The sequence below is a fragment of the Astyanax mexicanus genome, chromosome 2 (genome assembly GCF_023375975.1).
Source record: "Astyanax mexicanus isolate ESR-SI-001 chromosome 2, AstMex3_surface, whole genome shotgun sequence".
NCBI lineage: Eukaryota > Metazoa > Chordata > Actinopteri > Characiformes > Acestrorhamphidae > Astyanax > Astyanax mexicanus.
In genome coordinates, this window is record NC_064409.1 from 72,315,499 (window position 1) to 72,339,076 (window position 23,578).

The 23,578-nt window shown below is 37.2% G+C and overlaps 1 long non-coding RNA gene across 9 annotated transcripts in view; it reads left to right on the top strand.

The window, feature by feature from the left end:
* The window catches only part of LOC125799072 (uncharacterized), a 188,020-nt gene that overhangs the window by 38,209 nt on the left and 126,233 nt on the right, over positions 1–23,578 (top strand). For 2 of the 9 annotated variants that reach the window (XR_007437909.1, XR_007437904.1), the window contains exon 1: positions 18,470–22,180. The exons of 6 other annotated variants lie outside the window; for them this stretch is intronic. This is a non-coding gene — a long non-coding RNA (uncharacterized LOC125799072). Of the gene's footprint in view, positions 1–18,466; positions 22,181–23,036; positions 23,120–23,578 lie in introns of those variants that run through there. One more of the 9 variants, XR_007437900.1, reaches the window with a different exon arrangement.

Sequence of the window (23,578 nt, forward strand, 5' to 3'; positions counted from 1 at the left end):
TGGCGGAGGCATGAACACTGACCTTAACTGAGGCAAGTGAGGGCTGCAGTTCTTGTTGGATGTTGTTGTGGGGTCTTTTGTGACCTCTTGGATGAGTTGTCGCTGCACTCTTGCGGTAATTTTGGGCGTCTGGCCACTCTTGGGAAGGTTCTCCACTGATCCATGTCTTTGCCATTTGTGGACAATGGCTCTGACTGTGGTTCGCTGGATTCCTAAAGCTTTGGAAATGGCTCTATAACCCATTCCAGACTGATAGATCTCAATTACCTTCTTTCTCAATTGTTCCTGAATTTCTTTGGATCTCGGCATGATGTGTAGCTTTTAAGGATCTTTTGGTGGACTTTACTTTGTCAGGCAGGTCCTATGTAAGTGATGTCTTGATTGAGAACAGGCGTGGCAATTTTTAGGCCTGGGTGTGGCTAGAGACAGTGTACTCATGTGTCAGAAACCACAGTGACGGTATGTTTTAACAAGGGGGCAATCACTTTTTCACACAGGGCCATGTAGGTTTGGATTTTTTTTCTTCCTTAATAATAAAAACCTTCATTTGAAAATATCATTTTGTGTTTACCTGTGTTGTCTTTGACTAACAGTTAAATTGGTTTGATGTTCCGAAACATTTAAGTGCGACAAACATGCAAAAAATCAGGAAATCAGGAAGCGGGCAGACACTTTTTCACACCACTGTAAGTGGAAAGTGTCAAAATAAACAAATTGTAAAGATACATAAATAACTCCTACATAAAATTCATTAATTTATACACTTATTAAAGTGCCATTCAATATGTCTGTCTTTGTTAAAAAGCATAAAACAAAGTATTTCAGCATGAAAGCAGGTATTTCTAATGTATAACAGCGTCCTGAATCATTACTCCATCTCTGCTGTTTGTAACAAACAAAACCGTGTAAATCGGGTAAAAATTGGTAGAGTTGTGATTATTATGGGTGTATTAATCACCTTCCTCAGTGTAAATTAATGCACTGGGAGCGCAGAGTTGCCTCCGCCAATATGGCAGCCATGCTGACACGCCAGGAGGCAGGTTATGCAGCGTCTACGTATAAGATGTTGATGCACACACACACACATCATCACCTAGTCATGTAATGTGTAGTTATTTATATAGATTACTTTACTTCTTAGCCTTCCACATGTTAATAATGCAACTAATACTATTTTTTTTGCATATTATTAGGACCAGTACAAATGACTGGCAAACTCATCCCTGATCTTGGTTTCTTTGTTAGGGTATAACATGAACCAGCAGAGGATGACTCGCCTCCGTACAACACTGTGTGACTTCTTTCTTGACCTATAAATCAGCAAATGAGGTGAAACCCAGCATCTTTGAAAATATAATCTATATAATCTAGTCAGAAATACATAAAACTGTAGTAAATAAAACTTAGTACTTTATTTTTGTATTGCCATTGTCATTACTTGTATATTGTTTTAATTATGCCTCGTAACTTTCTTTTAACATTGTTCTGCATCTGCTGAAAAGCTTTAGGGAGATGAAGATTTCATTTTTCAGCACGATCTGGCACCTGCTCACAGTGCCAAAACCACTGGTAAATGGTTTACTGACCATGGTATTACTGTGCTCAATTGGCCTGTGTTACTGTCCCAATACTTAATAGGCCATGGTCTAGGGGTGTAGAGCGGAACCAGTAACATTATTAAGATATGGATCGCTTAAGGTGGAACTTGAAACTGGTATCTAAGGAGTGAATTGACTGGAGAGCAGGCAGCTTAAAGCAGAACAAGTAATTTAGATTTATTTAGGCTTTTCTTTACTTTACATTTATGCAGCAACAAACAGGGGAAACATCAGAGACAGACATGATTTGGATTAACCTCACCTCAGAAAGAGAAGATGAACGGTACCAAAGAAAAGAACAGAACAAAACAAAATCACACTAAGCTCTTTTAAGACACTAGCCTAACTACCCAAAAGAAAAGGAATAAACAAACAAAAACCTGTCTAGCTACACTAGTCTTATAATACAAAAATACATATGTTGGTACCCGCCCTTTTAATCTAATGTGTTTATACAATGAATTACCTACGTGGTGGAATGTAGGTGCGCGCACAGTCTAACCTGTTCTCAATCTGAGGGGGAGAAAGACATAAAATTCAGGACTGAACAAAAACAGAGCTTGTGAATAAAGCACTACTTCAGTAACACAGAGAAGCAAGATCTCGACTAGTTTCTGACAAAAGCAGTAAGAAAAGTGCGTAACGGCCACAATAAAACAGAGTGAAACCACAATAAAAACGGAGTGTGCAAACGGGCCTCCATAATGCCTCAGCAGTGCCACAGGCTGATTGCCTCCATGCCACACCACATTGAAGCAGCCATGAAGCAACATATAGATAAACATTACAATACATATTCTCTGTGTTGCCTGAGTTACATGAATTTAATACACATAAACAGCCCACAAATACAGCTACAAACCACAAAAATATATAATATACCCAGCAATCAATGCTTAATTTTCCTACAAGTACAGGCATTCAACAAATATCACTCATTTATATGACGACAGTACGCCAGAGCAGCCAAAACATTAAGTACACACAAAAACTCACCAGTCAGGCAGCCTATTATTGTAAATGAGTTTCACATTGAAGGACAGCCTTTAAAATGTTTTTTTAATATGATGTGACTCAATAAAATTAAATGAGTTAATTATTTCATCTGTGAATACTAAAACAATGTTAAGCCTCCTAGCGATGTTATTTAAAGTTTCTACCAAACTGGTGACCCCATTTCTAATATGGAGTAGATCAGCGTAATAGAGTTTCCAGCTTGTCCTTAACTGATACATTTAGTTGAGTTGTATATTTTAAATGTCATAAACAATTTTAATAAACCAATTATTCTTATTATTATCATATAATAATAATAATAATACTACTACTAATAATAATAATAATTATTAGTAGTAGTAGTAGTAGTAGTAGTAGTAGTAGTGTTGTTATACAATGTAGCAAAAATATGAATGTGAAAATATAATAAAATAGTAAATAAAATAAAAAATATATAAAATTATCAGCCTTTCACAGACAAGCACTGTTATAATGATTACTGATTTACAAACCTAATTTTTCACCTCATGAGCTGTTACTCTGCAACAATAAATATATTATCTATCACAGAAAATCTCATGAAAATGTAGTTTAACAAAATATATAACCTTTCTCTGCTGCCGGGAGAGTGCTCTTCCCTATTCTTGATTTATTAAAAGGCATTTTACACAGCAGACAATTGAAGCACTTGGGGCTTTTATTTTAACTGAAGAAAGACTTACTTCACAAACTCAGAGGGCTGAACTTATGGCTGAACTGCTTGGAGAAAGAGGGCGTAAGTGATTTCTCAGTTTTTTTCATTTGAAACGTGGTGACTTTATCTAAGAGAAAATAAAGAGAAGATAAAAGGGTTAAGGAAAATCACTTGGATTGATAAATTCAATTTGATTTAATAATTGTTAATCTTCTTTATTAATTGTTCTAAAGATTTATAATTGTATTTTCATGATGAAATGTAAAGACACCACACATTGTTCATGTAGTGCCTTATCCAGAACCAACTTTCGGTTCCCCATTTATGATTATATATAATCCATTGCTCTAAAGTAACAGCTCATGAGGTGAGAAATTATTATTATTACTATGATAAAGCGTGTTAGCAAATTATTATTTTATTAAGAAATACACTTAAAACCATTACTGTGTAACAGTAATTTTCAGCTTGTCCTTAACTGATACATTCAGGCGTAAGAAGAAGAAGAAGAAGAATAAGAAGAAGAAGAAGAAGAAGAAGAAGAAGAAGAAGAAGAATTGTATTATTATTATTATTATTATTATTATTATTATTATTATTATTATTATGTTATACTTGAGAAACACCAGTGGTAGAGTCTTGTTTATTTTTAAGCTGTTTATTTTTAAATGTCATAATGTTAACGGATTTAGAAATGGAGAGCATACAAATGGTATCAGACGTGTTAGGAAGAGCAGCAAGTGTCGGCAATGCAATTGCCGACAGACTAATAAGTACTGCCAAAAGAATCCGATTTATAGTTTTCATTTTTGGAATAGTAAAAAAGGGAATCGATCTCTTTCTCAGGTACGTGCAGCAATGTAGGTAGGTGGTGCTAATGAGCTTAATAAAACTATGGCTATGACCAAAATGGCTTAATACTCCCTCATAAGTGTTGCGCTATTTAGGGAGACACTATGTAGTTCACTAACTAGTGGTAAAACAGGAGTGAATTCGGACACTAACTCATCATTATCATGCGCCAGCACTGATCGCATAAACACACACAGATGAGAGAGGGGTTTAGCCGCGTTTAAAACTCCATAAAGCAACTGAGCTCTGAATTAAAGATAGTGAAGCTCTGAGCTGATCATGAAGTAATTTATATGCCTGTTATATTTGCGCTGATCAAAATATTAATATTATTGAACTACATGAAGAAAAACTGAAATTAACAGCGTACACCGGCTCGCAGTGTTGCCAGATTGGGTGGTTTCATGCCAAATGTCGAGTTGTGTCTGAAATTGTCTGTAGGAAACGCTGCAAGGTTATGTTTATGTACTGTATTTACTTTTTTGGTTCGTGTGTCCTGTGATACAAGGCAAAAAACACATAATACAAGCATGCAGATAAACTAATTTAAAGATATTTTTTTTGTAATCAGTGATTCGTCACATATTGAAGGTATTTTAGTTAAGGTCATGTTGGAATAAACCCTGTAATATTGTTAATATGACGAACATCAGCTGTTTGGGTGGTTTTCTCAGGATTTTGGCGGATTTAAAACACGTTTTTTACCCAGTGAATTGGTTTTATCTGAATTACACTAACAATCTGGCAACCATGATGGCTCACTGTCCGCTCCGTTTCTGCGTCTGTCTGTTGCTTAGTAGCGATTTTTTCAAATTATAAAATAGTAAAGATCTAAATAATAAAGGCAGTTGTTTATTCATAGCCAATAATATTATAAATACATACACACTACACGTATTTTATTATATTGACATTTAAGAAATATAAATAATCATTAATTGTTGAATAATATATTTATTGACATCCATGAGCTTTTTAATCACGGAGGACTTTTTTTTCTGGCATTCGGCAGAGAAATTGAGCTGTGTTGAGTGAGGTCTCCCTGCCTTACGATGTAGACTTTTATATAATATAATATAATATAATGTGATAGTACATTCAGGCGTAATAATAATAATAATGAGAAGAAGAAGAATTGTATTATTATTATTATTATTATTATTGTTATACTTGAGAAACACCAGTGGTAGAGTCTTGTTTATTTTTAAGCTGTTTATTTTTAAATGTCATAATGTTAACGGATTTTAGAAATGGAGAGCCTACAAGTTTTCTCAGACGCGTTAGGAAGAGCAACAAGTTTCGGAAATGAAATTGCAGACAGACTGATAACTACAGCAAAAACAATTAGATTTGTTGTCTTCGTTGCTGGAATTGTAAAAAAGGGAATCGATCTCCTTCTTGTGATTATCAGGTACGTGCAGCAATTTAGTTAGGAGGTGCTAATGAGCTTAATAAAACTATGGCTATGACCAAAATGTCTATTAAAGGGCGCAGTACTTCACGTGAAAGGCTAGAGTGCTGACGCAGAAGATGGAGCAGCAGATCAGAGAAAGGCTTGGTGTGGTGGAGGATATAATTCTGTGGCTTGAGTGGAACAGGATTAGTCAGGAGAGGAACCAGCGGGAGAGAAATGAGAGGTTTGAGAGGGAACTGACGGAGAGGTTGGAGCGGGAGAACTGGGAGAAGTTGGAGCGGGAGCTGAGTGAGTGGATGGAGCGGGAGCTAAAGAAGACAATAGATCGGGAGCTGAGGGAGCTTGTGCAGGGACCTAATTGTTAATTGTTAATATTCTAATTGTTAATCTTCTTTATTAATTGTTCTAAAGATTTATAATTGTATTTTCATGATGAAATGTAAAGACACCACACATTGTTCATGTAGTGCCTTATCCAGAACCAACTTTCGGTTCCCCATTTATGTTTTATATATATATATATATATATATATAATCCATTGCTCTAAAGTAACAGCTCATGAGGTGAGAAATTATTATTATTACTATGATAAAGCGTGTTAGCAAATTATTATTTTATTAAGAAATACACTTACAACCATTACTGTGTAATGCAGTTTCCAGCTTGTCCTTAACTGATACACTAAGTCATAATAATAATAAGAAGAAGAAGAAGTGGAAGAAGAAGAAGAATATTATTATTATGACTGAATGTATCAGTTAAGGACAAGCTGAAAACTGTATTGCACAGTAATGGTTTTAAGTGTATTTCTTTATAAAATAATAATTTGCTAACACGCTTTATCATAATATTTATTATTACTGTAAAATAAATAACTGTTAAATTAAAAAAACTGATACAGTTACTTCAGAAACACCAGTGAAAGAGTCTTGTTTATTTTTAAGCTGTTAATTTTTAAATGCCATAATTTTAACGGATTTTAGTAACGGAGAGTCTACGAATGATATCAGACGCCATCGGAAGAGCAACAAGTTTAGGAAATAAAATTGCGGACAGACTTATAACTACAGCAAAAACAATAAGATTTTTTGTCTTTGTTGCTGGAGTAATAAAAAAGGGAGATGATTTCCTTCTAGGGATTATGAGGTTCATGTAGTGCCTTATCCAGAACCAACTTTCGGTTCCCCATTTATGTTTTAAATATATATATATATATATATATATATAAAATCCATTGCTCTAAAGTAACAGCTCATGAGGTGAGAAATTATTATTATTACTATGATAAAGCGTGTTAGCAAATTATTATTTTATTAAGAAATACACTTACAACCATTACTGTGTAATACAGTTTCCAGCTTGTCCTTAACTGATACACTAAGTCATAATAATAATAATAAGAAGAAGAAGAAGAATATTATTATTATGACTGAATGTATCAGTTAAGGACAAGCTGAAAACTGTATTGCACAGTAATGGTTTTAAGTGTATTTCTTTAAAAAAAAATAATTTGCTAACACGCTTTATCATAATATTTATTATTACAGTAAAATAAATAACTGTTAAATTAAAAAAACTGATACAGTTACTTCAGAAACACCAGTGGCAGAGTCTTGTTTATTTTTAAGCTGTTAATTTTTAAATGCCATAATTTTAACGGATTTTAGTAACGGAGACGCCATCGGAAGAGCAACAAGTTTAGGAAATAAAATTGCGGACAGACTTATAACTACAGCAAAAACAATAAGATTTTTTGTCTTTGTTGCTGGAGTAATAAAAAAGGGAGTTGATTTCCTTCTAGGGATTATGAGGTACGTGCAGCAAAGACACCATCGATCTGGTGTGGAAGCTGGATGGTGCCGAAAATCAACGTATTTGGCAACATCAGAGTCACAACCGCCGCTCAGGGCTTACAGTCCCCTACACCCGCATGTAAACTCAATGGTGAATGTAAAATAAATACGAGAAACCGTTAAAAAAAACGTAAAATAGGGGGGAAGAGAGAGAAAGAGAAAAAAAAAAAATATATATAACTAAGTCAAACAAATAACGAGTTCTGAATACGGCCAAAACCTGGCCACAATTAGCATTGACTCGCTGCATCTAAATCCAAATAAATCCCACCAGTTAAATAAGCATTCCACCTCTATAAAGAAGAAATTTGCATTAAAATGAGTTCAGTCCGTGTTGTGATCAAGGGAAGCAACGAACTTGCGTGCTGATTCTGGATTATCAAACAGCTGCACCTTCCCATCGCGAACACACCGGACCTTGGCTGGGTAGGCGAATCCGCGGTACATGCCTCGCTGAGCCAGGGCTTTCACTTCAGCCTCGAATTCGCGCCGTCTGCGTAGAACTTCAGACGAGAGATCAGTGTAGAAGCGCAGGGTTGGCCCATTGTGAGATATTGAGCGTTTCTTCAACGCAGCTCGTAGGATGACCTCTTTGGTAGTGAACCGAAGAAAGCGGACCAGCACGCTCCGAGGTGTGCTTCTGGACCGGGATGCCAAAGCTGGAGATCTATGAGCCCGTTCAATTTCAATGGGTGGGGCGCCCATGGGAAGATCCATCCAGGAGGGAATCTGGAGTTGAAGAAACTCTGCCAGAGGGACGTTTCCCTCTGCATTTTCCGGTAAGCCGACGATTTTAAGGTTTTTCCTTCTTCCACGGTTTTCCAGGTCGTCGACCTTCGCCTGTAGGAACTCCGCTATCTTGGACAGTTTAGTGACTTGGGCATCGTGGTTGTTGAGCGAGTCCTCCGCCACCCAGAGTCGGTTTTCAGCTTCCTCCAGTCTGCCCTCGGTGGCAGTAACTCGTGACACTAAAGTGGAAAACGAATCCTCCACCGAGGAGTCGGAGCCAGCGATATCTTGAAGACGGCCCTCGACATTATCCAGGCGACAGCCGATAGATCTGAGTTCAGCGAGGAGAGTGGCCATGTTTGTTTGAGTGTTAGCATGGTCGCTAGCTTCGTCCTCCTCAGCAGATTCCGGAACTTGCTTTTTCTTTTCTTTGAGTCTCTGGGACCGCGTAGATGAAAAAATTGTAAAATCTTTGTCCCCAGGGGTATCAGCCATAATTACATCGATGTTGAGACTGTATTAAAGAAATTAAACCGAGGTGAAAAGTAAATAAAAAGAAGCGTAGGGACGGAGCGAAAAGACTAAGCGGCCATCTCCGACCTGGTCACGTGCCGCCACCCCCCCCCGACCCCATTTCTAAATTGGAGTAGATCAGCGTAATAGAGTTTCCAGCTTGTCCTTAACTGATACATTTAGTTGAGTTGTTTATTTTAAATGTTATAAACAATTTAAATAAACAAATTATTCTTATTATTATCATATTATTATTATTATTATTATTATTATTATTATTATTAGTAGTAGTAGTAGTAGTAGTAGTAGTGTTGTTATACAATGTAGCAAAAATACGAATGTAAAAATATAATAAAATAGTAAAAAAAATATATATAAAATTATCAGCCTTTCACAGACAAGCACTGTTATAATGATTACTGATTTACAAACCTTATTTTTCACCTTATAAGCTGTTACTTTGGAACAATAAATATATTATCTATAACAGAAAATATCATGAATATGTAGTTTAACAAAAACATTTTGTTCATTCACCAGTTACAATGAATGATAATCATAGTTTTGTAAGGTGATGAGTACCAGGGTCATTCCTGAGATTGGGTGCCATTTCGACCTTAAACCTTTTTAAAATTAAATATTATTATATTTTACTAATTCATTTTTTTATTATTTTCATTTTTAAATACATTTTATTTTATTACTTTATTGGTGAAGCTCAGGCATACAATTTGTAGCATTTATTTAAACATTTGTATGAAGTCTTTGACCTAGTATGTCCACTGTGTTACAGACATATGCATAACTGTTTATGTAAATGTACAACACATTAATGATGAAGAGCCAGCATGTCCCTTTTTAGCTTTGAAGTATTTTTTTTATCTATTGTTTACAGATATTTTATGAAATTTGTGTCTGAATTCTCAGCAGTACATGATTTCACTTGTTATATTTAGATAAAAATGGATTCTATAAGTATTTTGTTTATTTTTAAGGATGCATGATTTGGCCTCCCTTACAAATAAAATTATTTGTATTATCTTGATTACATTATAGACAGAAAACTTATTTGTAACAGGGCAGACGTAACAGGGTGGGCAAATAACAAATAATAAATGATCTGACTACAAAATGTAAAATATTTATTGATTTTTTTATCACATAAAATTTGGTTATAACCTTTCTCGGCCGCCGGGAGAGTGCTTTTCCCTATTTTTGATTTATTAAAAGGCATTGAAGCAGAGAATTGAAGCACTTGGGGCTTTTATTTTAACTGAAGAAAGACTTACTTCACAAACTCAGAGGGCTGATACATTCAGTCGTAATAATAATAATAATAATAATAATAAGAAGAAGAAGAATTATATTATTATTTTTATTATTATTATTACGACTGAATGTATCAGTTAAGGACAAGCTGAAAACTGTATTGCACAGTAATGGTTTTAAGTGTATTTCTTAATAAAATAATAATTTGCTAACACGCATTATCATAATATATATTATTACAGTAAAATAAATAACTTAAATTAAAAAACTGATACAGTTACTTAAGAAACACCAGTGGCAGAGTCTTGTTTATTTTTTAATTTTTTTTTATTATAATTGTAGTAAGGAGTTCTTTACAGAAGAAAGACTAAATAAAAAAAAATGTATACATGCGTTGCCATAAGACACAATGCAAATTATAAATCGCTGAACAGAAACAACCTCAACTTATTATTTTTTTCTTGGTCTTTTAACCCTTACCCTCTCTCCCATATTCTCAATTTACTCACACTAACCCACACAAACAAAAAACTAAAAATAAAGAAATAATAATAAAAAAAAAATAAAAAAGGGGGGGGGGGATTAATCTGATGGCAAAGATTTTAGTGATTCAAAATAGGTCAAAAAGGAATCCCACTTATTATAAAATGTCGAAATGTTACCTCTCAGAGTGAGTCAAATTTTCTCCAATTTAAGAAAATGAATCATATCACGAAGCCATATTGAAATTGAGGGAGGTTTTGAAGACCTCCAAAGCAAAAGAATACAGAGTCTTGCTATTAATGATGAAAAACCAATAACCTCTGACTGAGCCTGTGAAACTGTAGGCAACCGTGAGGAAAGACCAAACATTGCTATGAGTGGACAAATAGCGACACTGGCACCAATAACTTCTCAGAGTAATCTGACCAAAATTTATGAATACTGGGACACGAAAAAAACATATGCGTTAGATCACATGGAGAAGTGGAGCACCTCTCACATTCGTCAATAACTGATCCAGGATAGAATTTAGATAATTGAGATCTAGAATGATGAATTCTAAAGAGTACTTTAAACCGAATTAACTGTAATCTGGCACAAGGTGCAACAAAGCGCACCCCCTTAACTGGCCTGTCCCAACATTTCTCAGATAATTGGAAACCCAGTTCAGCCTCCCACGTCTGTTTGATTTTAGTAAGGGAATGTATGTTTATATCCATGAGGTAGGAATATATCTTTGATATAAGTGACCTCTGGAAAGGATCTAAATCCAACAGATCTTCCCAAGTCTGATTCAGTGGAATATGGGTAAAATTTATAAATAATGAAGATGTACAGTGCCTAATTTGAAAATAGCAAAACAAATGTGAGGAAGGTAAGCTAAAGGTTTCCGATAATTGGGTGAAACTACAGAAGGAACCTTCCTCATAAAGGTCAACAAAGGACCTAATGCCTTTCCCATGCCATAATTTAAAAGCTGTATCCTTTAGACCAGGAAGAAATAAGTGATTATTTAAAATGGGCATCTTTGTAGAGCCTAATGTAAATTTAAAATGGGACCTAAATTGAGAACAGATACGAATAGATGAAAGAACCATTGGATTATTTGTAAGTGTTTTACATTTAACAGGAATCGGGGCAGTAAGTAAAGCAAGTCCAATTCTCCAATTTACACCAGAATAGTTCAGGAGAGTGAAGCCAGTAAAGCATCTTATGAATATGAGCTGACCAATAATAATATAAAAAATAGGGAAAAGCAAGCCCACCATCGAATTTGAATCTTTGTAAAAGAGCCTTCTTCACTCTGGGTGATTTCCCATCCCATATAAATGTGGAGATAAGCTGGTCAAGTGATTTAAAAAACTTTTTGGGTAAATATAGGGGGATTGTTTGAGACAAAAAAGAAACCTAGGTAAAACATTCAACTTTATTACATTTATCCTCCCAACCAATGAAAGGGGAAGAAATCTCCATCTCTCCAAATCTGATTTAAATTTATTAAGCAAAGGCGAGAAGAGTGAAAAAGGTATGGCAGGTATGGACCAAATTTCTTTAAAAGTGAAAAAACTGAAGGAAGACTACGGATAGGATCGGTCACATATAACAATAAATCATCTGCATATAAGGCAAGGCAAGTTTATTTATATAGCACCTTTCATGCACAACGGTCATTCAAAGTGCTTTACAAATTAGAAAATACACAGAGAACTCAAATTAAAAAAACATGTAAAAGAATAACAGTAAAAATGGAAATAAAAACTAAAATAAGATTAAAGCATGATTGATTCAAACATGATTAAAACAAAGAGAAGTAAAATTAAAATCATGTAAAAGAACAACAAGGAATTAAAAATCATTAAAAAAAAAGAATAAAGCATGAATAAAACATGATATAAAAGTGCCGTTACAGAATAAAAGTGGGCGGAGCTGCAGTGTTTTAAGCTGAGCTAAAGGCCTGATCAAACATGTAGGTTTTTAGTCTGGATTTAAAAGTGTTTATTGTTGGGGCTCTTCTAACACTCTCTGTTAACTGGTTCCATTTAAGAGCAGCATACTAGCTAAAAGCTTCCTCTCCGTGTTTAGTTTTTACTTTAGGCAGCTCTAACTGACCAGTTCCTGATGATCTGAGAGTTCTGCTCGGCTCATACTGCTGGAGCACATCAGATAAATATGCTGGTCCTGCACCATTAAGGCATTTATAGACCAGTAACAGTACCTTAAATTCTATTCTGTAACAGACTGGTATCCAGTGTAGGGATTTAAGGATGGGGGTGATGTGCTCCCTTCTTTTACTTCTAGTCAGAACTCTAGCTGCTGCATTCTGAATCAGCTGAAGCTGTTTGATGGTCTTTTTTGGGAGTCCAGTTAGGAGTTCATTACAGTAATCAATCCTACTAGAAATAAAGGCGTGGATAAGTTTCTCCAGGTCTGATTTAGACAGAAAATTTCACCCAGAGGAATCATATATAAATTAAATAAGAGTGGCCCAAGAATTGAACCCTGGGGTACACCACAGGTCACTGGCACAGTCTCAGAAACATTATTTTCCATTTCCACAAAGTATTTCCTTCCTTGAAGGTATGAACTGAACCATTTTAGGACAGTTCCAGAAAGTCCAACGCAGTTCTCTAGTCTATCTATGAGAATGTTGTGGTCAATGGTGTCAAAAGCAGCACTGAGATCAAGCAGTAGTAGAATAGACATTTTTCCTGAGTCTGTGTTTAAGCGAATGTCATTGATAACCTTAATTAGCGCAGTCTCAGTACTATGATTGGGCCGGAAACCTGACTGAAATTGGTCTAGACAGTTATTTGTGGACAGAAAGTGCATAACTTGCTTGAAGACAATTTTTTCAATTATTTTTCCAATGAATGGTAGATTAGAGATTGGTCTGTAATTGTTTAATAAGTTTGTATCTAAATTTTTCTTTTTTAAGAGAGGCTTCACAACGGCTGTTTTTAATGCATTTGGGAAAACACCCGACATGAGTGAGGTATTTACTATTTGACGAATGTCTGCTGATATTGAGTAAAAAACATTCTTTAAAAACTTGGTTGGTAATGTATCAAGACTGCAAGTGGATGATTTGAGGTGACTCACTGTATCAATTAAAACTTCATTAATAGTGCTAAACTGGGACATGCTGACTATGATGATTTTGCATGGTTTTGGAGAGCACATGGGCTCGTTGGAGGATATAGATGTACTGATGGCTTCTCTGATATTGTGGATTTTAGTATTAAAAAATTTAGCAAACTCATTACATCTCTCTAGTTGAAACTAGCTCAGGGGTCATGTATGTAGGTGAGTTAGTTAGTCTGTCAACCACAGTGAAAAGAACTTTGCTATTGTTAATATTATTGTTAATAATGCTAGAGAAGTAGGATTGTCTACATGTGCACATTATTTTATTGTAATCACGCAGTCTATCTTTAAAAATTTCTTTGTGAATGTGAAGCTTGGTTTTACGCCATCTGCGCTCAGCTTTTCTGCATTCTCTCTTTTGGAGCTGAACTGCAGCATCATTTCTCCATGGAGCTTTCTGCTTGCATGGCATGGTTTTAACTCTAACTGGTGCAATCTCATCTAAAACTCTAGCAGTTTTTGAGTTAAAACTATCCAGCAGAGTATCTACAGAGTCTGATGGTTTGCATGGTGCAGAGCACACTTTGCTCACAAAAAGTTCAGCTGTCATGTCATTTATCTGCCTTTTCTTGTACCTAATCTGTCTGGTTTCACTGTGTATTGAAGTCCACATTTCAAAGAATACACAGTAGTGATCTGACAGTGCAACATCCTTAATAGAGGCTGATATGTTGAGACCCTTCGAAATAACCAAATCCAAAGTGTGACCATGACAGTGTGTGCTTCCAGTCACATGCTGAGAGAGTTCAAAAGAGTCAAATACATCGTAGAGTTCTCTGGCATAATTATCATTGGGATTGTCAATGTGAATGTTAAAATCACCAGCAACAATAAAATGATCAAATTCAGTAGAAATAAAATACAGCATATCTGTAAAATCATCAATAAAATCAGCATTTACTAGTAATATTCTTGGTGTCCCTTTTAAAACTGCGCCTAAATATTCAAAAGATGTGAAGTCACCAAGTGATAACTGCTTGCATTGGAAAGTATCATCAAACAGCATAGCTACACCTCCACCTTTCTTGCCGGTACGTGAGACATTTAAAAAGTTAAAGTTTGGTGGAGCCGACTCAATTAATACACTTTCAGCACTACAAGAACTTAACCATGTCTCTGTTAAAAACAGAAAATCAAGCCCATAATTTGTAATAAAATCATTAATTAGATAGGACTTGTTTGTAAGAGATCTGATATTTAGTAGAGCTAACTTAATAACCTGTGCGTTTTGTTCCAAAGCCTGTGGGTTACAATTTACATACTGCAAGTTGGATATATTCACATTATCTGACCTATACTCCCTGTTCTTTCTGCTTCTGATAAGAACTGGAATGGGGAGATAACTGGCACACAGGGTCCGTACTTATTTGAAAACATGTACTGCTGACTTCACCGTTGTAGCAGCACGGACCCAAAAGATATCAGTTTGCTGGATTACTTGTGGCGGCCTCTTCCCTTATGGTGGAGGGAGGTGGGAGGGGCTCCTGCTGGTGAAGAAGTCGGGAGCGGAGCTGTCTGTCCGGTGGTTTAGGAGCTTGTCTCTTCTTTTTGGGTTGTGGGGGGGGGGTTTGTTTAATTCCTTCTCATGTTCATGTTCACTGGGCTTCATTTTGGTCCCCTTTACTAACTCCTTGATTGGGGAGTGTAGTGGTGGTGAGAATGGGGGTTGCTGGGTCCGTGAGGCAGTAGGTGACTGTGGAGGAGAAGTTGTGCTGATTTTCCGCTGTACCTGAGGACTCGCTGACAAAGAAAGCGTCAGCCTTGTCCCTGCAGATACCAGCTTCTCCATGGTTGCTGGGAAGTTCAGGTGGGGTGATGATGAGGTGGAGATGGAGGATGATAATGATGAGGTGGAGATGGAGGATGGTGTGGAGTGTTCATGCAGTTGCGGTGTTTCCGGCAGCTGATACAGCAGAACATGGCTCCCATCCGATAACTCCGCAGTCTCTGTGGGGAGAGGATGTTGTGTCTCTGTAGTGCAGACAGTGTCTTTTGGTGTTAAAGCTGACGTGTCTTCACCAGTGGGAACAGAGAAGTTGCAGAGAGAAAAAATGAAGTTCTCTGACAGGAATTTGACTCCCCTCTTGTTGGTGTGCAGTCCATCTCTCCTGAAAAACTCTCTCTTCCCAAAAAACAGATTGAAATTGTCAATGAAGTTCAGTCCGTTTGACCTACAGGTTTTCTGAAGCCATATGTTTAATGCTAACAGCCTAGAGAACATATTGCAGCCCCTTGCAGGTAGAGGACCACTGATGAATGTCTGAATGTTGAATTTGCGCAGTGTGGTAAAAAGATCATTAAAGTCCCTTTTTAACACCTCAGACTCCTCTTTCCTTGTATCGTTCTTTCCAACATGAACAATAATCCGTTTCACTGTTCTGTATTCAGCCAGTAGTGCTGGAAGCTTCTCATTCAGTTCAGAAACGGTGATGTTTGGCTCACATCGAACGATAAGTTTCTGATTATTCATGCCATGAACAGAGTCATCCCCCAAAACAAGGGTGTCTGCTGTGGCCCCAGCCTGGAGCCCTGTGGCTCTACTGGGGTGTTTTGAATGGCTGAATCTTCTGGTTCTTTCTGTATCATACTGGCTGGTATTAGGAAAGTCATTAAGGTCTTGCAGTGGCTCAAATCTGTTTTGCAAACTAAGTGACTGGAACTGATTTCCTCTGGCTCTGTGCTCTGATCTCCGAGCAATAGCTTTAGCATTAGCATTAGCCAGATGTGATATGTTAGCAGGAGTGGAGGATACTACAGAGCTGTATGTGGCATGCCGTTTGGGTTTAGCTCCAATGCGAACCCATTGCTGGTTTTGCCAATATCTTTCAGCTGTACTCACATTAGGAATGTCCACATGATCTGCTGGTCCAGTTCTGTTCGTCTCCACTGCTCGCTGCTCCGTTGAAATCCGCGCCCGTTGTCCGCTGGCAGCACTCCCACACTCCGATGGTCCTCGAACAGCGCAGAAATGCCAGTCCTTAAACTCTGATAACAATGACCGAAAATTTGTTTCCAAAACAGTCATTCTTTGTAGAAGATTGTAGCAGTTCTGGCAGCACAGGTGCTCTGAACCCACACAAGGAGGCATCTTGTAGATTTCTTCTTTAGTACTCTACAGGAACTTTTTTAATTCCTGTGCCTATGGCTCTACTATAAAATGTCCAAAAGAAACTAGAAAAAAAATAAAATAAGAAACAAAATATGGTAGTGCTAGTGCTAATCTAAATAATGAGCTCAGACACTGTAGCTCGAAAATGTCTAAAAATAAAGAAAAGTATGAAAGATAGCAGAGCTAAGCAGAGAAGCGTCTGAACGGCACAGAAGCAGGAAGTGGAGTCTTTTTTATTATTAGTAATGAAGTCATCTATTGAAGCACAAATAAATGTATTGAATTCATTGTTTGACAGTAAAAGTGAGTTGAATCTCCAAATAGAGGGGAAAGTGTGTCGGTTAGTACACTGTATATTTATAGTATGAGGTGCATGATCAGAAATGACTATTGAATGATAGTCAGTCGCAATAACTTGTCCACAAAAAAGTAATCTAAACGTGAAAATTTATTATGCGGGTGAGAGTAGAAAGAAAACCCCTTAGCTAGCGGATTGTAAAACCTCCAAGAATCGACAATTGAATTTTCAGTGATGAACTCAGAAATTACTTTAGACATTGATGATGGAGTGAGAGAACGTGGATTTGAGTGATCCAAACCTGGATCAATAGTACAGTTAATATCTCCACCCATAATTAAAAGATGGGTATTTAAGGAAGGAATTGAACGAAAAAGATTCTGCATAAAATTAGGATTATCAAAATTAGGGGCATAGATGTTTACCAACAACACTTTCATGTCAAACAAGGTCAAACAAAATCGGGGATAAACTGAATTCCTTTTTTAATTAAAATTGCAACACATCTAGATTTGGAAGGAAATGTAGAGTGAAATTTTTTTTCCGACCCACGGGAAAATTCAACTTGGAGTGGTCGTCCCTGATAAGATGGGTTTCTTGTAGAAAAGCTATGTCTAAATTCAAACGCTTCAAATGGGCATTCACCTTTAGATGCTTAACCATATTGTTCAAACCATTAACATTCCAACTGCCAAATTTTAAATTAGGTCCACAATTGAAGTTACGTTGTGTATAATTGACCATTTAAATTAGTAGGGCAACGTGAAAAAAAATGAAAAACAATACAATGCCAGCAACAAAAAAAGAAAATCTCAAAAATCTCATGAACAATTTATCCCCTTCCCCAAATTTAACTCAAAGACCATGTTCTCCACTGAATTGGGGATCATCAACCATCTCAAGTATACAAGGATACGCACGCACAAAAACTATAAGGCACATAATACCGGAAATGACAAATATTCAAGAAACGACCCAGAAAACATCTAGCTCTGTTAACATGACGTCAGATCGACTAGCGACGTATGAACAAATAAAACCTAATGGCAAATGCAAGAACATATTGCTTAACATATTGCTTAATTAATATTAATAGCTCTACTGCTCTCTGGATGTATTGATCTCTTATTTGCTTATTAAAAGATACAATGCGCACAAACTACACTCATCATTTACACTTGCTAGCTGTTGTCATGTCTGTTGCCATTTGTAAAATCGCAAAACACACTATGGATTTAAAAAACACTTTATAAATCTTCAGAAGCGTAAAAGTGTAAAAAAAAAAGAGCTTGAGAGTGCATTTCCGGGGCTGGGCAGTGCATGTGCTAAAAATTGTACATTTTGTTAAGGGTTCAGGCTTCAGAGATCCACTTTTTCCAAGAATTGAGTCAAAATGTTAAAAAAAAAACTTAAAAACAACCATTCTATGGAATTCCTTGGCCCAGAATTGTATGGAAAAGTGTGCTCATTTGACTGTATAGGTTTTTAACTGAAGGAGCTATGCCAGTTTCTTCATATTTTTTTAGGTTCGGATTTGGGATAGGTGTAGTAAAGGGTTAAAAATAAGCCCCACAGGACATTTTTTGTCCTGTGACTTGTCATAATCTTAAAGTAGACTTCAAAGATTAAGAAAAACCCCAAGATGTTTTTATTTAATGCACAGGATTTTAGTATAATGTGAAAACATACAGGCAAATTTACATTTTTTTGCTATTTGTTTTATATTTTTGTCCCAAATTTGTAAAAAACTTAATAACCATTTCGTTAAATTCCTTGGCCCAGAATTGTATGGAAAAGTGGCTCATTTGTCTGTATAGGTTGTTAACTCAAGGAGCTATGCCATTTTCTTCATATTTTTTTCCGGTTCAGAATCAGCATAGATGCATAAATGTCATGGGAAATTATTTCATCCTGTTACCTGTCAGAATCTTAAAATAGACACTCCAAAGATTAAGAAAAAAACAGGTGGCGAAAAAAAAAATCCACTATGTGCTCGTGGACCCCTGTTTCCATCTAGACTAAATTTCATTGGCCACGGAATTTACCACGCCCACACCTAATTTCATTGGCCACGGAAGGTTTGGCGCTTGAGAGTGCATTTCCGGGGCATGACAGTGCACATGCACTGTGAAGCCCCTGTTGCACACGGGCAGTCTTGGAATCAGTTCAGACTTCAGCGCCGCGATGTCCTGGACAAGCAGAGCAGCACTAGCTCCAGGTGGGGCTACTGCCTCAGGAGACGGCGGGGACGCAGACTGGATTATAGGCCGGAGGGAACTCTAACTCACGTCCGCTCCATGCGGTGTCAGAACCGGAAGTCCGTCTTGTTTATTTTTAAATGTCATAATGTTAACGGATTTTAGAAATGGAGAGCATACAAATGGTATCAGACGTATTAGGAAGAGCAGCAAGTGTCGGCAATGCAATTGCCGACAGACTTATAAGTGCTGCCAAAAAAATTCGATTTGTAGTCTTCATTTTTGGCATGATGAAAAAGGGAATCGATCTCTTTCTCAGGTACGTGCAGCAATGTAGGTAGGTGGTGCTAATGAGCTTAATAAAACTATGGCTATGACCAAAATGGCTTAATACTCCCTCATAAGTGTTGCGCTATTTAGGGAGACACTATGTAGTTCACTAACTAGTGGTAAAACAGGAGTGAATTCGGACACTAACTCATCATTATCATGCGCCAGCACTGATCGCATAAACACACACAGATGAGAGAGGGGTTTAGCCGCGTTTAAAACTCCATAAAGCAACTGAGCTCTGAATTAAAGATAGTGAAGCTCTGAGCTGATCATGAAGTAATTTATATGCCTGTTATATTTGCGCTGATCAAAATATTAATATTATTGAACTACATGAAGAAAAACTGAAATTAACAGCGTACACCGGCTCGCAGTGTTGCCAGATTGGGTGGTTTCATGCCAAATGTCGAGTTGTGTCTGAAATTGTCTGTAGGAAACGCTGCAAGGTTATGTTTATGTACTGTATTTACTTTTTTGGTTCGTGTGTCCTGTGATACAAGGCAAAAAACACATAATACAAGCATGCAGATAAACTAATTTAAAGATATTTTTTTTGTAATCAGTGATTCGTCACATATTGAAGGTATTTTAGTTAAGGTCATGTTGGAATAAACCCTGTAATATTGTTAATATGACGAACATCAGCTGTTTGGGTGGTTTTCTCAGGATTTTGGCGGATTTAAAACACGTTTTTTACCCAGTGAATTGGTTTTATCTGAATTACACTAACAATCTGGCAACCATGATGGCTCACTGTCCGCTCCGTTTCTGCGTCTGTCTGTTGCTTAGTAGCGATTTTTTCAAATTATAAAATAGTAAAGATCTAAATAATAAAGGCAGTTGTTTATTCATAGCCAATAATATTATAAATACATACACACTACACGTATTTTATTATATTGACATTTAAGAAATATAAATAACCATTAATTGTTGAATAATATATTTATTGACATCCATGAGCTTTTTAATCACGGAGGACTTTTTTTCTGGCATTCGGCAGAGAAATTGAGCTGTGTTGAATGAGGTCTCCCTGTAGACTTTTATATAATATAATATAATATAATGTGATAGTACATTCTATATAACATTAAATTTGATGTAATAGAATAATAGTAATAATAATCACGGAAGACTTTTATTATGACATTCGCCGGAGCCATGGTGAGAGAGGTCTGCGCACAAACGCGCTCTCGAGCCGTATACTATGAAACGCCAAAAGGCCCAAAAAACGCCTGGACCAGACGCCTTTTATCGAAAAGAACGGCGTAAAATACGCCGTTCTGTGTGGGTTTTACGCCGTAATATACGCCGTATGATTTCAAGACGCCGTAATATACGCCGTATGATTTCACGACGCCGTTAAAAACGCCGCTAAAAGCACAGAAGACGCCGTTTCCCACGGCGTTTTTCGACCCTTTTGGCGCGCCGTCTCAGTGCAACAGCGTAAAAAGCGGCGTTTTAGTGTCTGACTGCGTCCGAAATCGCATACTTCCATACTAAACAGTATGCAAAAGCAGTATGCGAGATGGGGTAGTGTGTCCGAATGCGCAGTATGCGAGTTTAGGTACGCGAAAAGTTCCCGGATGACATACTGCACCGGGACAGATTTTGAAGTATGCAAGCCCTGCACACTTCACCCGCTCATATTTCCCAGAGTTCCAAGGGGGGCGGCGGAAGCGAAGCAGAGGTTGAAGATGGCGGACAGCGGTGACGCGGGTCTTTACAAGTTTAAGTAGAATGTAATCGGAATAATAGAAAATATCACCACTTAAGTACCCAAAGTAACGTTATGAGTAATTTTGTGAAGAATGATACGCATATTTTATTTGATTTTTAATTTATTAACTTCGCTAACGCTAACTTGCAAGTGTTTAAGGCTACCGTCAGTACGCGCTAAGATAGTCATGCTAGCTCGCTCGCTAACTAGTTAGCCAGCCAAGCTAACCTAGCTAGCTTAATGTTGTATTGTTAGTAAAGAAATGTAGCGCTATTTCAGTTACCTAGGATCACAGAGTCGAGTAAGTTGAGCGGTTGTGTGGGCTAAACGTGCGGGATTAGCTACAGCTGGTGTTAGCTAGCTAACGCTAACTAGATTTGTTTGTTCTCTTCTGAATGTAGTTTTGAATTTTGTGTTTTAGTACCTCTATTAATCTCGCTAGCACACCGTTCAACGTGGCTTAATGGCTCATTCTGAAGTATCTAGGTTAGCTAGTTTCCTGAACTGTCTTTCTGTAATTTAAAGTATTGCTGAGTTAATTTGGCTACAAATGTACTTGTAAGTGGTTTGCAGGTTACGTTGTTTAACTAGTTAGGTAGTTAGCTATATAACGTAATGTTAAATAAAGTTGAATGGCTAATCTAGCTGGCTATTTTAGCATTTTCATTTTAGTTTACATCTTGGCTGCCTAGCTTAGCTGTCATACAATTGTGATGAAGTTGGTGGTTCACCTTAGTAGCTAGTAATAAGCCAAAACTATACTTTTAAAAGAAATAAATCTTGCTTTGAGGTAATTGATGCTAAATATTTATTATTGTTGTAACCCTGCTACAATATTGTCACATTTGCCATTCCATTTAAAGCTAAAGTTTTATATTGCAGGGAGTGATGAGGACACCAGGGAGCTGATCCGGTGGAGGGTGGCCAATGAGGCCCTCTTCACCGGAAAAAGAAATGCAGCAGTTCGAGGATTTGAGTAAGTAACTTAACTGTTTATTTAACCTAACTTTAGATATGTTTTACAGCAAATTACCCAATGTTAAATCAACACTGACTGTACAAAATGTACACTCACAATTGTCTGTTAAATGTGTTGTAGTGTATGTGGTAATGTTGTAGTATTAAACGTTTGCTTATTGAAAGCAGTGTGTGGACTGTAGTAATAATTGTTGTGTGCATTATGTTTATAGAGCCTTCGTGTTCGTTTTTGTAAAAAAAAAGTGCTCAGGTGTCTCTGTATAGCTCTTTTTTAATGGACTGTTTTAGGGGTGTGTCCAAAATGACCGGATTCCAGCTTTGCTAATGAATATTCATACATGCAAACAGCATGCAGATATCTCTCCTCTGATTGGCTAGGAGCACTGCGACGCCCCTCCGCCGCTCTGCCGCTCACTGCCTCCCACCTCCTAACTGATGAGCGGTGATGTTGCGTCGCTTCAGCTCCGCCTCTGGGAGTTTCTCGAGCCAAGGTGGGCTGGTCTGTGAGTTTCTGCCTACGTAGGCAGAAAGATAATTCAAAATTCACCCGTTTTTCGGAGGGGGGGAGGGGGGATTTCTTTGCTTAGCTCCTGCAGACAATTCCTCACTAATGCTGCGAGCTCGTACGTCTTGTTCACCAGCGAGTTCACGTTCCCCATCACCACTGTCAGTATACAAGGCTTGTATTTCCAGCTGTTCTCCCATTGTTTAGCCTTTAGTTTAGCTCCGGCTTTGCAGCCCCTGAAGCGTCGCCTTGGCTCCAAGTGCACGTCTGTAGTCAGAGTCGTCTTCAACAGGCAGAGTCTGGTACTGGTTGTAAATTCCTTCCTAACTGCAGAATATCTGTTCCGCAGGATTGCCAGGCGCAGGATAGCTGCATGATGATGGACGACGTGCATGTGATGCAGAGGTGCTGGCCACAGGAGGCAAAATTAAGGTATTAAGACAATTAAGACATTATTGGTACACAATTTTACTGCTAATATTTAGTATTTGTTATTTACATATAAAGCCTTTAAACAGTATTTTATTAAGAATGCACCCATGTTTGTAGTTAACAGGACATAACATGCACAAAATTAATAGAGAATCTAAAGTACAACCTGATTAATTTAAAAAACAGAATTGTGTATGTGTATGTTCAGAATTGTGCATGTAGCTTTTGCACTGGTTGACTGGTTAAATCAACATCATGCAAGGTTCCGGTAATGACGTGCTCGCCTCGGCTCCGCTACCTTTCTGTAAAATCCTGGAAAATACTCGTTATATGAGACACTGAACAACATCTTAAGTCAGCAATGATGCCTCTTTCACAAAGGAAGTCAAGTAAAATGACTAGTAAGCCGACCCAGTCGAAGTTATCTGACTTCACTTCTAAGGTGAGCGCTAAAGCTAG